The sequence below is a fragment of the Mirounga angustirostris genome, unplaced genomic scaffold, assembly GCF_029215605.1.
Source record: "Mirounga angustirostris isolate CCGP_5_RB_7025 unplaced genomic scaffold, mMirAng1.0.hap1 SCAF_198, whole genome shotgun sequence".
NCBI classification, from domain to species: Eukaryota; Metazoa; Chordata; class Mammalia; order Carnivora; family Phocidae; genus Mirounga; species Mirounga angustirostris.
This window is the reverse complement of record NW_026991906.1, coordinates 23,863-39,659: the sequence shown is the minus strand read 5'-3', so window position 1 is coordinate 39,659 and position 15,797 is coordinate 23,863. Positions and strand designations below refer to the sequence as shown.

At 40.2% G+C, this 15,797-nt stretch overlaps 1 long non-coding RNA gene across 2 annotated transcripts in view; it reads right to left on the bottom strand.

Annotated features, from left to right (window-relative positions):
• LOC123840839 (uncharacterized) overlaps nucleotides 1–15,797 on the bottom strand; it is a 56,688-nt gene that overhangs the window by 28,827 nt on the left and 12,064 nt on the right. For both annotated transcript variants that reach the window (XR_010409105.1, XR_010409106.1), the window contains exons 2-4: nucleotides 4,468–4,578; nucleotides 3,808–4,197; nucleotides 3,531–3,594 (exon numbers count right to left, since the gene is read on the bottom strand). This is a non-coding gene — a long non-coding RNA (uncharacterized LOC123840839). The remainder of the gene's footprint in view (nucleotides 1–3,530; nucleotides 3,595–3,807; nucleotides 4,198–4,467; nucleotides 4,579–15,797) is intronic.

Below are 15,797 nucleotides of genomic sequence, written 5' to 3'. Positions count from 1 at the left end.
GGAGAACATAGGCAGTAACCTCTTTGACAACGGATACAGCAACATCTTTCAAGATACATCTCCCAAGGCTAGTGAAACGAAAGCAAAAATGAACTTTTGGGACTTCATCAAGATAAAAAGCTTCTGCACAGCAAAGGAAATAGTCAACAAAACAAAGAGGCAGGGGCGCCTGGGTGGCTCAGTCGTTAAGCGTCTGCCTTCAGCTCAGGTCATGATCCCAGGGTCCTGGGATCGAGCCCCGCATCGGGCTCCCTGCTCTGCGGGAAGCCTGCTTCTCCCTCTCCCACTCCCCCTGCTTGTGGTCCATCTCTTGCTGTGTCTCTCTCTGTCAAATAAATAAAAAATAAAATCTTTAAAAAAAAAACAGACACACAAAACAAAGAGGGAACCCACAGAATGGGAGAAGATACAGATAAAGGGCTGGTAGCCAAGATCAATAAAGAAATTCTCAAACTCAACACCCAAAAGACAAATAATCAAGTCAAAAAATGGGCAGAAGACATGAACGGACACTTCTCCAAAGAAGACATACAAATGGCTAACAGACACATGAAAAAATGTTCATCATCATTACCCATCAGGGAAATGCAAATCAAAACCACACTGAGATACCACCTTACATCAGTTAGAATGGCCAAAATGGACAGGACAAGAAACAACAAATGCTGGAGAGGTCGTGGAGAAAGGGGAACCCTCTTACACTGTTGGTGGGAATGCAAGTTGGTACAGCCACTTTGGAAAACACTGTGGAGGTGCCTCAAGAAATTAAATATAGAGCTACCCTATGATCCAGCAATTGCACTACTGGGTATTGACTCCAAAGACACAGATGTAGTGAAAAGAAGGGCCATCTGCACCCCAATGTTCATAGCAGCAATGTCCGCAATAGCCAAACTGTGGAAAGAGCTGAGATGCCCTTCAACAGATGAATGGGTAAAAAAGATGTGGTCCCTATATACAACGGAATATTACTCAGCCATCGGAAAGATGAATACCCAACGTTTGCATCAACATGGATTCAGACTGGAGGAGATTATGCTAAGTAAAATGAGTCAAGCAGAGAAAGTCAATTATCATATGGTTTCACTTATTTAGGGAACATAAGGAATAGCACGGAGGACATTAGGAGAAGGAAGGGAAAAATGAAGGGGGGAAATCGGAGGGAGAGATGAACCATGAGAGACTATGGACTCCGAGAAACAAACTGAGGGTTTTAGAGGGGAGGGGGTTGGAGGGATGGGTTAGCCCGGTGATGGGTATTAAGGAGGGCACGTACTGCATGGGGCAATGGGTGTTATATGAAAACAATGAATCCTGGATCACTACATCAAAAACTAATGATGTATTGTATGGTGACTAACATAACATAATAAAATAAAATTTTAAAAAAAATAAAGTCAAATGACAATTCAGTGATAAAAGAACAGTCTTTCAATATATGGCACTGTAGGAACTGGATGTCCATATGCCAAAAAAAAAAAAAAAAAGAAAGAAAGAAAGAAAGAAAAGGAAAGGAAGAAAAGGAGCTAGACACAGACCTGGTATCTTTCATAAAAATTAACCCAATATGGATCATAGACCTATATGTAAAACCAAAACTGGAAAACGTATAAAATACAGCGCAGGAGAAAATCTAGATAACCCTGGGTTTGGTCATGACACTTCAGTATAACACAACGAAATAAAAATTTGAGAAGTTGGACTTTAGTAAAATTAAAAAGTTCTGTTTCGTGATGGACCCTGTTAAGACAACATAAAGACAAGCCACAGAATGATAAAACATATTTACAAAACATATGTGACAAAGGACCTCATTTCCAAATACACAAAGACCTTTCAGAACGAAACATTAAGAAAAAAATAATGCAATTTAAAAATGGGGAAAAGAGCTGAAAATATACCTCACCAAAGAAGATATAGAAAAGGCAAACAAGCATATGAATAGGCAACATCATCTACGTCATAAGGGGACTGAAATTTAAAACAATGACATACCCCTATACATCTACTAGAGTGGCTAAAAATAAAAAAATAAAACACAAAAACAAACCTGATGTACAAAATGCTGATAGGGGTGTGGAGCAGCAGGAACCCTCATTCATTGCGGGAAGACATGCCAAATGGCACAGCCACTTTGGAAGTCATTTTGGCAGTTCCTTACAAATTTAAACATAGTTTTATCATACGATACAGAAATCACATTCCTAGGGATATGCCAAACTGATTGAAAACTTGTGTCAGAATAAAATCTTGCCATTTGCAGCGATGTGGATGGAGCTAGAGTGTATTATGCTCAGCAAGATAAGGCAGTCACAGAAAGACAAATACCATGTGATTTCACTCACATGTGGAATTTAAGAAACAAAACAGATGAACATATGGGAAGGGGGAAACAGGAGGTGGGGTGGGGGGGACAAGCCATAAGAGACTCTTAATGATTGAGAAAAAAACTGCGGGTTGGTGAACGGAGGTGGGAGGGGGATGGGTCAAATAGGTGATGGGGATCAAGGAGGGCACTTGTTGTGATGAGCACTGGGTGTTGTATGTAAGTGATGAATCACTGAATTCCACTCCTGAAACCATATTACAGTGTATGTTCACTAACTAGAATTTCAATAAAAATTAAAAAAAAAAAAAAAAAAAAAAGAATTCAACCTTGGAGTCAAACCTGGGTTTCAGGGGCAAGAGGAAATTTTTGAAGGTGATGGATGATTTTATGGCACTGACTGTAATAATAGTTTCAGAGGTGTATACTTACCTCCAAACGCATCAAGCTGTATACATTAAATATCTACAGCTTTCTGTATGTCAGTCATAACCTCAATAAAGCAGTTAAAAGAAAAAGAAAACCTATGTCAACACAAAAACCTACACACAAATGTGCAGCTTTCTGTCAAAACTGGCAAGCGATTAAGATGCCCTTCTCTAGATGAATGGATAAACAAAGTGTGCTATTCCATGCAATGGAATATGATTCAGGGATAAAAAGTCATGAGCTATCAAGACATGAAAAGACATGAAGGAAGCATTAATGCATTTTGGTAAGGAAAGGAAGCCAGTCTGAAAAGGCTACAACTGCCTGATTCCACCTATATGCTATTCTGGAAAAGGCAGAACTAGCAGTGGCTAGCAGTGGTCCAATGTAGCGGGAGTTGGTAGCGGAGGGATGAATAGGTGAAGCACAGAGGAATTTTAGGATGATGAAACTATTCTGTTTGATGCTGTAATGGTGGATACATGACTTTCTGCATTTTCAAAACCCACCGAATGTACAACACAAAGACTGAATGTCAATGTAAACTACAGACTTCGTTAATAATAATGTGTTAGTACTAGTTTATTAATTATAACAAATGTATCACACTAACGCAAGATCTTAATAACAGGGGAAACTGTGATGGGGGGCTATGATATGAGAATCCTCTATGCTATCTGCTCAATATTTCTGTAAATTTAAAACTATTCTAAAAAACGAAGTCTCTTAATTAAAAAAAACACTGAGCTGTTTGTCATATTGACATAATACTCACTTCCATCCCAGAGTGTGCTGGCATGTCCCACCTCACAAGGAAGTAAGCCCAAACACAAAAAGACCTAGAAAAAGAAAGGGAATGTAAGATGAATGGAGATTTTCGGTAATACGTTCCCAGAAATCCCTTCAGTTTGGCAGCATCTTTGAAGCATCAGCCTCCCCATTCCTACTTAGCCTGATCTATGACTTGGCCTGGAATAGTTCTCCCAGTCATAGATCTAGTCAACACTGCAGATAGCCCCCTGGCTCCGCCACCTCATGCCCCCATGCCTCACCGTTTGGTCACAGGGCCACAGCCTTTGCAGTTGCTGTCATGTGTCATGCTCTTCCTCTCCCACCTTCATCTGCGGAAATCCGACTCATTGCTGAGACCCAGTTGAGATACCATATTCCCTGAAGCTTTAGACCATTTCTTGACACAGCACTTGCCACCTTCCTCTGCCTTTCCTTGACATAACAAGCCTGGGCGATAGCATTTGACACATCAGTTGCTCTTCTCCACATAACCTTTGTTCATCTCTCTCTCCTCCCATTAAGTCACCCAGTCTCCTTTTTTTTTTTCTCTCTCTCTCTGCAGAAAAAGAAACCTCAATAGATGGAATGGATAGCAGTCAGGAAGTAGCTGAGGCTCATGATGTTGAACCGAAGGGTCTCACAACGTACAGCTGAAGAAGAAAATAAAATGAGAAGCATAAAGGCAAGAAATGTTAAGGTGGTTCAGAAGAACAGGAGAGAAAAAATGAAGATGAGACATTTATGATATAAGCAATATTTCCAAAGCTGAAGAAATATTTCAAATTTGTAAAACCACCACCACCACCACCACCACCACAAAACCAAAAGGAGTCCCCCAGATAAGCACCAGGGCTAATAAAAAGGGATCCACACCAAAAAATACCCTGGAAAATGTCCTATTTCATAATTTGTTCACTCACTCGGTCAAGTGCTTTGGTCTTCTTCATCCTCAATTTCCCTTAAATCTGGAACCCATGGCATTTCCCCTCTTCCTTGCAGGCAGATCAGCTGAGGGTTAGAAATGGGAAATCCTGTAAGGAGAAAGAAAATATATAGTTGGGTAGGCTGGGAACAAAGTACTGCCAGATTAGTCCCACCCAATGGGTAAGCAGAAACAAGATAGGAAGAAGAGAAAATATTCAGTGAGAAAGACCAAAGGAAAGGCAGACACCACCACGTGAGAATGTTTAGGTTCCTACTATGCCTCCAGGCAAGAAGCTTATCAGAATAATACTGGAAATACAAAGTAGTAAACAGATACAATCAAGTGTTACAAGTGCTATAATCTAAGCCAGAGACAAGATATAGACAGGCAAAAATGAGAAAAAAGTCCAGTAGTTCTCAAATGCAAGCCCTTGGACTAGCTGCATTAGGACTCATGTGGAGCTTCTAAAAACACTTTTTTCTGGGCCCATCAGCAGAAATCCTATTTCACAGGTCAAGAGTGGGGCTGGGAATCTTTATCGGCATTCACAGGTTCACCAGGGCCACGCAAAACAAAGACATCTTTCCATTTATTTGTGTCTTCTTCAAGTTTTTCATCAGTGTTTCATACTTTTCAGCATACAGCTCTTTCACTTCCTTGGTCACATTTATTCCTAAGGATTTTATTGCCTTTGGTGAGACTGTAAATGGGACTGTTTTCTTAAATTCTTGCTCTCATACTTCATTGTTAGTGTATAGGAACATAACTGATTTTTGTATATTGATTTTGTATCCTACAACTTTGCTGAATTTATTAGTTCTAACAGAGTTTTGTCTCTTCCGATGCCTAACGCAGGCTAATTGGAAGACTGGACCTTCAGCGTACAGCCGGGAAAGTTAGGCTGTTAGATACACAGTCCAGCCCTTAACAGGGAAAAACTAAGAGCTGGGTGTTTGTGCCTACTCACTCTACTGAGCCAAAGGGACCAGTCACTGGAAGTGCCTTTCTGCCCATGTATAATCATTACTTATGTAATTTTATGACTTTAAAAAAAAGCTGAGAGATTATGTGACATGAGAGCGGTATTAACTAACACTACAATGGCAATCATATGGTTATAAATAAATGTATAGAACCCACATGTTGTCCACCGTAAACTTACATCACGTTATATGTCAAATATATTTCAATAAACTTAAAATAAATAAATGTACTTTTTAAAAGCTGAGAGAAGGAGTGTGAGTCTATGTTTATACAGTTGGTTTTATTTTCCATTTCTGGTTCTCTTTGCTTGCTCCTCTGGATTCAAGTTAACATCTGGTGTTATTATCTTACTCCCATATAGCTTTGCTCTCACCCACATCCTTCGTGTTTTTTTGTCAATTACATAGCTGTATGCTATTAGCCTATAAATAAAATTTATACAGATTCTTTCATGCAATTCTTTTTAAAAGTCTTTTCAGAGCAGGAAGATATATTTAACTTATACTATCATTTATTATTGCCTACGCCATTACCTTTACTGACACTTTTCTTCACGCAAAGTCAAGTTACTCTCTAGTGTCATTTACTTTCCACCTGAAGGACTTCCTTTCGTATTTTTTGTAAGGTGGCTCGGCTAGCAACAGATTCTCTCAATTTTTATTTATCTGGAATATATTTAAGCTTCATTCGCAAAAAGTAGCTCTCGCTCTCCCTCTATAAATATATATATTTATATTTATATTTGTATATATATAAAATATATGTGTATATGTTTCTTGGTTCAAGATTGTTTTTTCCTTTCAGCACTTGGGAGTATATTAGCACAGTGCCTTCTGCCCTCCACTATTTCTGATGAGGAATTTTCTGCTAATCGGCTAATCTTATTGCAGGTCCTTTGTAGGAGTCATTTTTGTCTTGCCGCTTTCAAGGGTTTGTGTTTGGTTTTCAAAAACTTTCCTCTGATGTGGTACATAATCTGGGTATGAATCCCTTATGGATTTTTCCTACTTAGAATACATTTAGCTTCTTAGATGCCCATATTAGTTTTCACCAAATTTAGGCAATTCTCAGCCACGCGTTCTTTGAATATTTTTTACGCTCCTTTATTGGTCTACGCTCTTCTAGTATACCCCATTGCATGTATGCTCATATGTTTGATGGACATGTAACGTTGAACGTGCATTTCTCCAAGGCTCTATTAATTTTTCTTTTTACTTGTTTTTCTCTGATTTTAGGATTGCCTGACCTCTACCAATCTCTCTTCAAGTTCACTTTCTTACTTCTGCCAAAACAAATTTACTCTTGAGGCCCTCTGGCGAATTTTTCATTTCAGTCATTATCCTCTTCAAATCCAGAAGTTCCCCCATTGGTTTCATTTTAGAATTTATCTTTCTGGATAGTCTCTATTTGGAGACATCGTCATCACGCCTTCCTTTATTCCTTTAAGCATAGTGTCCCTTAGTTATTGGGCCAGATCTGTTATACGTGCTTTGAGGTCTCTTTCTGCTAGATCCAATTCTGGGTCCTCCCACAAGCAGTTTTTGTTGCCTGATTTGTCTTTTACCCAGTGCATAGGTCACACTTCCCTATTTCGTTCTGGGTCTTACAATTTTTGGTGAAAACTGGGGGATTTAGGTACTATATTGTAGCAGCTCTGGAGTTGCTACAATATAGTAGTTGCTCTGGACTTGCTGTTTTGCCCATTTATTTGTGTAGTGATGTGGCTGGACCAGATTAGTGAAGTCTATTTCCCTGCAATGTGCAGCTTCTGATGTCACCACTGAAAGGGCACGACCTTGGGCATGCACACAGTCTCCCTGACTCCCCTTCTCCCAGGAGGCTTTTCACAGTCTCTTTTCCTGATAGTTTCATTAAGCTTCTGCACAGACTGCCTCGACTGGTTTCAATTCCAGCTCTTAGCCTCCATTAATTTCCAGCTGATTGCTTTCCTTTTATTGACAATGCCCTCCCTGGGCAATAAACGGATCCACAGTCAGTTCCTCTGAACTTTGGGACCCTTTGCAGGGGTAATCTTTCAGGTCACTCTTTGATGCTGGCTCCAACTCTAGGAAGACTCTTCTTAGGTATCTCTTTCCCTCCTTCGCTCTGTCAAAATTCCAAATGCCCTACCCTTTGGCTTGTTACGTTCAGAGCTCCCAGCCCCCTCTTAAAAAGCTCACTACCAAGATCTCCATTCTCATCAACAGTACCCTTAGGCCTGCACTTTCCCATGCTTTTCCAAATGAACTCAGTCCCCTTCAGGACAGTCTCCCTTAGAGAGAGCTACAGAGGTGCCTCTAGTTATAGCCTGCCTTTCCCCTTGGGCAGCCCTCCTGCCGCTCCAGAACCAGTAGTGGGGACGGTGGCTCTCTTCCCTCAGAGGGATACCCCTGCTGTACAAACAACACTCTAGGCCAGTCTAGTAGCTCTCCATCTTGTCAGCTTTACTTTCCTGGTGCGACAATTCTGCCTTATAAGCGAGCTGGGGCAAGGGCGATTAGGGCCCCGTAGTCTCAGCCTGTCACACCTGGAGTCTATCTTTGTCCGATGAATCGGGGCCAGGTGGGGTAAGGGAGCAGCAGATCTCTCACCTGCGCTTGCCTGGAATAGAATTTCTGAAACGTAGCGCTGAGAATGAGGAGAAGAAATTCTGGCAGCCCGCCTCTCCCTCAGAGAACCGGTAGCTCTGGAGTTGGGGGGCGGGGCACGGGAGGGGGTGGGCAGGAGAAGGAGCTCCACCTTCTTAGCTGTAGCTACCCGGAGTAGATCTTCCATCATACTGAGCCAGGGGGAGGAGGTGAAGAGAAAATGTGTGGCTCAAATGCCACAGTCTCTCATGGTTCTTACCGAGATTCAGCACATTTGCATGAACTAATGTTTCTCCACTTGCTATATACTCTTTGAACAGTTGCTAGAGACTTGAAAGGATGGTTTTAGAATGTTTGCAAGTTTGATATTTTTTCCTCTGGCAAATCATCTATGGAGTTCCTCACATCATTCAGGAATGGCTTCTCTTTTCCATTCCTTTTTAAATATTATTTTTATTATTACATTATATTACATTATTATCATATATATTATTATATTATTCTTATAAACATGCATGTTTTAAAAGAATTCAAATAGAGTGGTTTTATATAAAAGGAAGCAAAGGTCGTCCCCCAGCCCTACTTATCAGGGGTAGCAATCTGCTAGTACGTTTTCATAGGTATATGTGTATTGAATTACATTCAGTACAAGCTGTCCAGAAGTAGAATCATAAAAGGAATTTAGAAAATTCCCTCTCTCACACTACCACTGAATACATTTCTCCTATTTCCCAAAGCCAACAAATACTTCCAACTGATGTTAGATAAAAAAGAATCAATCAATCGATATGCATCTGCACATAAAATTTAGTCAGCTGAGGGATGAATTCGATCCACTCTCCCAGTGGAACCTTTAACAGAGGTCTCAGAAAGTGACAGGTCAGGCAGAAACAAAATTTAAATGCAGAAAATTTGAATAAGAAAATTAATATGCTTCTTATTCAAATAGAGAAGAAAATACAAACTAAATATGTATTAGATCATAAAAGAAATCTTAATGGGTGTCAAAAGCAGGCATTCCCTACATTACAGTACAATAAAAAACCAACAACGAAAGATCGATTTAATTGCAAGAAGAAGGACTATGTACCTGAACAGACGCAAATGCCTTTCCAAGAAAATTCTCAGGTCAGGAGAAATCCAAAGCAGCAGTTACACACTAAAAATACACCACAGGCTTCCAGTTATGGAACGCGTAAGTCACGGGAATAAAAGATACAGCATTGGGAATCTCGTCAATGATATCGCAATAGCGTTGTATGGCGACAGGTGGGAGCTACACGTGTGGCGAGCACAACATGAGGTTTAAACTGTTGACTCGCTATGTTGTACACCTGAAACTAATGTAATATCGTGTCTCAATTATACTCAAATTTTTTAAAATGTGAAAGTACATAAACCATAGTAAAACACAACCAACAAATCCTGTGCAAGTTAATACCAAGAGTCCTCAGAGTAAATTTCGCAGCCTGAAACACATTCACTACAAAGAAAGACTGAATATACGTGAAAACATTCAAATCAGGAAGCTCGACGAACACCAACAAAATAACTACAAAGAGGAGGGCATTAAGACACATAAAACAGAAATTAATAGAAATAAAATAGCAATCTATTCAACCACTATCTGGTTCTTTGAAAAGACAACCCAATAGAAACACGTCTGGCAAACGTGATGAAAAATAAGAGCAGAGATATAACTGAACACTATCAGGAATTAGAAGGGAGATTTTGCAGTTACTTAAAAAATTTTTAAGAACGTTTGTACAAATTGATACCCGTAAATTCTAATAACAGAATTATTGCAATTGGCCTAAGGAAAAGAAACCTGAATACAGCAGTAATCAATAGACTGAAATTAGTAAAGAAAACAAAGGCTCCTAAAAAGAAACTATACTAGATATTACCACAGCTAAGTATAGTACAGCTGATTATTAGACAGATAATTACCACATTATATCAATTGTCTCATTGCACTAAACAATGTGAAGGCCACCTAAATTATTTTTCTAGTTTAGCATAACCCTGATGCCAAAACCTGACAAAAATAAATCTCAATTTAGAAAATGGATGGCACAGTCATTAAAACAGTGGGATACTGATGCAGAAATAGATCAATAGGTCAGTGTAACCGAATCTTCCATGCATATATGAGAATTTAATTCATAGTAAGGCTGCCATTTCAAGTCCATGGAGACAGGCTGCAATTGAGACATTTGTGGCTATCCACTGAGAAAAATATAAACGTTCTTTATATTTCTATCAGTTGGTTAAGCGTCCAACTCCAGATTTCAGCTCAGGTCATGATATCAGGGTTTTGAGATCAAGCCCCACGTCGGGTTCCACGCTGGGTGTGGAGCCTGCTTAAGATTCTCTCTCCCTGCCCCACCTCACCCTACCCTCCCTCTCTGAAAGGAAAAAAAATATATCTATATCTATATCTATATCTATATATCTTGTAACAAAACATTCATGCACATACAAAAACATCCCAATGGATTAAATGTGCTTACCATGAAAAAGAAAACCTTAAGGGCGTTAGAAGAAAAATTCAGGTTGTTTTTATAATATTGGGCAGGAAAGGCCTTCTTCAAACAATACAAAAGGTGGAACATGTAAAACTATTCAGGCTGGACTATCTGTATGATAAAAGAAACCATGATCAAAGGTAAGAGGTAACAGAGTTCCACCTAGAAGATGACAGCTTAAGAAACTTCACAGACACACTCCCCAGAGAAACAAGCGAAAGGTAAAAACTATCTTAAAAATAACTATTAAATGTCTCTGCAAATTGTCCGAAGAACATACGGCAAATAAGGAAACACTTCCTCAGAAAACAAAAATCTACTAACCTAGGTAAGAACAGTGAGAGTCTGGCATTTGAACCATGATCTGCTCCCTCCCTCCTACCTCTCGAGCTCAGTGTGATGTTAGAGCTCTCCAGATAGGTATCGCCAGGAAGACGGGGCTCCCTCTCCCCTCAGCTCCCAACTATTACTTACCCATAGCTCACCAGTAAGGGCAGGCCACCAGTATTTGCCATCCTCCCGTTCCAAACTGAAGAGGTTAAATTCTTAATCAGTGAGCCCAAGAGGTCAGGGGCTTTCTTTCTCCAATCAGCCCCCACTCAGAGGACTGAGGGCTTACACCAGCCACAGCAGGCTGGGAATACTGCAGTCCTGGTTGCCCTTGCCCCAGTCTGACCACAGGACAGAGGTTCCAAATAGAAGCAGTAAGCCTAGAAGTCCCCCCACCCGCTACTGCCCCACCCAGAGGCCAGAAGAGTGGCTCAAAAATCTTTCCCAAGGAGGAGAAGCAGCCCAGAAGAGAGCTCCTAAGCTCTCCCCCCAAGCTCTCTGTTTATTTGAAACCGAGTGTGGGAAAACTGAAGCCTAAGAGAGCTCTTGAAAATAACGGCTCCTCCAAATGAAGAACAAGGAACAAAACCACAAGCCAACTATTTCACCAAGACAACCAGGGATAGAGGTGGCTAAGAAGGGGCCTCTCGGGGTCTGAATAAAACTCAGAGGCAGCTAAAGAATATTCCCACCTGAATTGAATCAGATCAGAGTGTGGCACAATTTATGCAACCAGGGCATTGTTGAAAACAATTAAAAAATACATTGGCAATTAGTGGAGCCTAACAGGTGAGTGTCACAACAAATGCGGTAGACAGCTTAGCAGAGAGATCAGAGGAGGAGACAAAGAGAGCCCTGCGAAAACTCCTGTCATTGCGAGTGACTGTGTGTACGTACACCCAAGTCTGCACTGACTGGGCAGTAACAACGCAGGCTTCATACTTTGGGGTAAACAGACTTAACTAAAATAGCCACGTCACTAGACAATTAAATAAGCAAATAACAACAAAGACAAGCCCCAGGGAAGGGAAGGGGGGTAGAAACGGGACCCGAATTCAGAGTGCTACGATATACTACCTAAGTGCCCAATTAAAAAAAAAAAAAATCGGGGATATTCAGAGAAGCAGGAACGTGTGACTCATCTACAGGAACAAAGACAAGCAATAGAAACTGCCTGCGAAAGGGCCGGTATGTTGGATTTAATAGAGAAAAGTCTTCAAATCCGCCAATGTTAATATGTTCCGAGAATTAAAGGAAATCATGCTTAAAGAAGTAAAAGAAGCTACCATGACATTTCTCATGAAACAGACACCATCCATTAAAGAGATACAAGTTATAAAAAGAACCCAGTGGATAATTTGGAGTTAAAAACGACATTGACCAAACAAAAGGTTTACTACAGGGGCTCAGTTATAGATGGGAGTTGGCAGAAGAAAACACAAAATTGAGGAAAACAGAGATTACACAATGCTAAGAACAGAGAGAAAAAAGAATGAAGTAAAATGAACAGAGTGCCCAAAAATGTGAGATACCTTTAAAGGCAGCAACCTACAAGTAATAAGATTACCAAAAGAAGAGGCCAAAAAAAGGAGTAGAAAAAATGAATCACAGACCTGTACCTCTGAAACAAATAATACATTATATATTAAAAAAAAAAAAAAGAAGATAGTAGGAAGGGAATAATGAAGGGGAGGAAATCGGAAGGGGAGATGAACCATGAGAGACTATGGACTCTGAGAAACCAGCTGAGGGTTCTAGAGGGGAGGGGGAGGGGGGTGGGGGGATGGGTTAGCCTGGTGATGGGCATTAAAGAGGGCACGTATTGAATGGAGCACTGGGTGTTATATGCAAACAATGAATCATGGAACACTACATCAAAAACTAATGATGTAATGTATGGTGATTAACATAACATAATAAAATAAAAAAATAAAAGTAAGTGATAACTAAAAAATAAGCTAAGAGGGTATTTGTGAGGATCAAGTCATGCATACAGAAGGGCTTCCACATCCGTAAAGCTCTGTGCAAATGTTATTACCTTACAGGCAGAGTGGGGTTCCAGTTCACCAGGCCAAAAAAAAAAAAAAAAAAGAAATAATGACTAAAATTTTCTAAAAATGTTAATCTACACAGGCAGGAAGGTCAAAGAATGCCAAGTACTACACATATGAAGAGATCCATACCCTGACACATCATAGTAAAAATGCTGAGGGCCAAAGTCAAAGAGAAAACCTTGAGAACAGCAAGGGAAATCATCACTTACAAGGTAAACCCATTAAGATTAACAGCAGATGTCTTATTAGGAAAAAAAATTAAAGAGGAGTCCAGAAGCAGGGGGATGATATATTCGAAGTGCTGAACGGGGAGGGAAAAAAAAGTCAACTAAAAGTCTCCTATCCCGCAAAACTACCTGTCAAAAACAAAAGCAAAATAACAACTCCCAGATAAACAAGAGCTGAGAGAATTCAACTGCTGGCAGACCTATTTGTGAGGAATAGGAAAAGAATTTCTTCAGGCCAAAAGGAAGCAAACCTGATGTAAATTTAAATACCCATTTTAAAAAAACAAAAAACACTGTTAAAGGTAATTATGTACTTATTAAACAAAGTATAAATGCACATTTTTTCTTCTCTGTTTTAAAAAGCGGTTTTAGGGGCGCCGGGGTGGCTCAGTGGGTTAAGCGTCTATGTTCAGCCCAGGTCGTGATCCGGGAGTCCTGGGATCCAGCCCTGTGTAGGGCTCCCTGCACAGCAGGGAGCCTGCTTCTCCCTCTCGCCAATCATGCTCTCTCTCTCTCTCTCAAATAAATAAAATCTTTAAAAAGTTTTTTAATTAAAAAAATATAAAAAGGCGGTTTTATAAGTCAATATGTATATAATCGGCTGGCTGGGCATCTAATGTATCAGAAATGTAATACATTTGACAATAACAGCACAAAGGAGGTTAGTGGGAGCAGAGCTGTATTTGTAAAGAAATGACATAAGGTGGTAGTTCAAACCCACAGGAAGAAATGAATAGAACTACACAGGGTTTAATTACTGTAAATATGTACTTGCTCACTGTTCTCAACTTCTTTTAGGAGACATACATTCATACATTGCTTATATAAATTATTATAACAATAAACGGTTGGGTTTGTAACAAGCCTGTATTAAATATGTGTAACAATAATATCATGAAAAGGTGAAAGAGGGAATAGAGCTTCATAAAAGTAACATTTCAATATATCCCAGGAATTAATATAAACCTGGAGTAGATTCTGATAAGTTAAAACGCTATGGTATGGCCTAAAGAGAGCACTAATAAATAACTTTAAAAATAATGAAATAACACTAGAAAATATTTGCTTCAGGAAAAACCAAGCAGGAATAAAGAAACAGGAATTAAGCAGCAATATTAAAGCGGGAATAAAGAAACAAAAAGATCTTGAGACATATAGGAAACCAAAGGCAAAATGCAGACATTCGTCTACATCAATAATAACATCAGATGTGAGCGGACTAGACAATCCAAGCAAGCCTCAGAGATTGTCAGATTGGATAAAAAAAGAGAGATCCAGCCATACGCTATCTACAAGAGACACAGTTTTGATTTGAAGGTACAAATAGGTTAAAAGAAAAAGGATGGAAAAACCTATATCTTGCAAGCAGCAATCCTAAAAAGCTATGGTGGCTATGCTAATATCAGGAAAAAAGACTTTTTTTTTTTTTTTAAAGATTTTATCTATTTATTTGACAGAGAAAGAGAGAGAGAGAGAGAGCACAAGCAGGGGGAGCACAGGCAGAGGGACAGGGAGAAGCAGGCTCCCCGCTGAGCAGACAAGCCCAATATGGGACTCGATCCCAGGACCCTGGGATCATGACCCGAGCCGAAGGCAGAAGCTTAACGGACTCAGCCACCCAGGCGCCCCAGGAAAAAAGACTAAAACAAAAAATATTACTACAAATAAAGGAAAATGTTTTATAACGAAAAAAGCTCAGTCATAGGGAAGTTACAACATTTATAAACTTCTAGGCAGCTAAAAACAGAACCTGAGAGGGGCGCCTGGGTGGCTCAGTTAGTTAAGCTCCAGACACTTGATTTCAGCTCAGGTCATGATCCCAGGATCCTGGGATCCAGCCCCATATCGGGCTCCCTGCTCAGCGGGGAGTCTGCTTCTCCCTCTCCCTCTGCCCCTCCTCCCTGCTTGTGCGCTCCCTCTCTCTCTCTCCCTCTCTCTCTCTCTCTCTCTCTGGCTCTGCTCTCTCTCAAATACATACCATCTTTAATTTAAAAAATAAAGGAGCAACACTCAGTGGGGAGTCTGCTTCTCCCGTTCCCTCTGTCTCTGTCTCTCCCCCTGCTGGCTGGCTCCTGCTCTCGCTCTTAAATAAATAAATAAATAAATAAATAAATAAATAAATAAATAAATAAATAATAATTTTTACAAACTTAAAAAAAATCGGAGCCCTAGAATGTGTAAAGCAAAGGCCGACAGCTAAGGCCAGCCAGGCAAGCAGAAGTAGCATCTGGAGGTGGTGAAAACGCTGTTCGAATGTTGGAGGCCAAATGTGGCAGAAGACAGGGAGAGCCCACCCAGTTTGACCACACGGTGGAGATCTGAAAGGACAGGAATGAGAAGAGGAGCCCAATTCCTGTACGTATATCTAAGTGGCAAACATGGTCAAAAGCTTGAGGGACACACGTTATGACTGCTTGTGTAAGTTAGCTTGACCTTCATATGTCACCATTTGGGGCTTTTGTAAAGGAAGTCTTTTTGCGATTGATGACAAATGGGCCTGAGCAGCATCCCCTTCATCTTTTTTTCCCCCCTAAACCCACTATCCGTGAATTTGATTGTGATTAGAGAGCCTTGGACATTTTGTCCTAAAGAATCCTTTCCCCCCTTCCCTTCC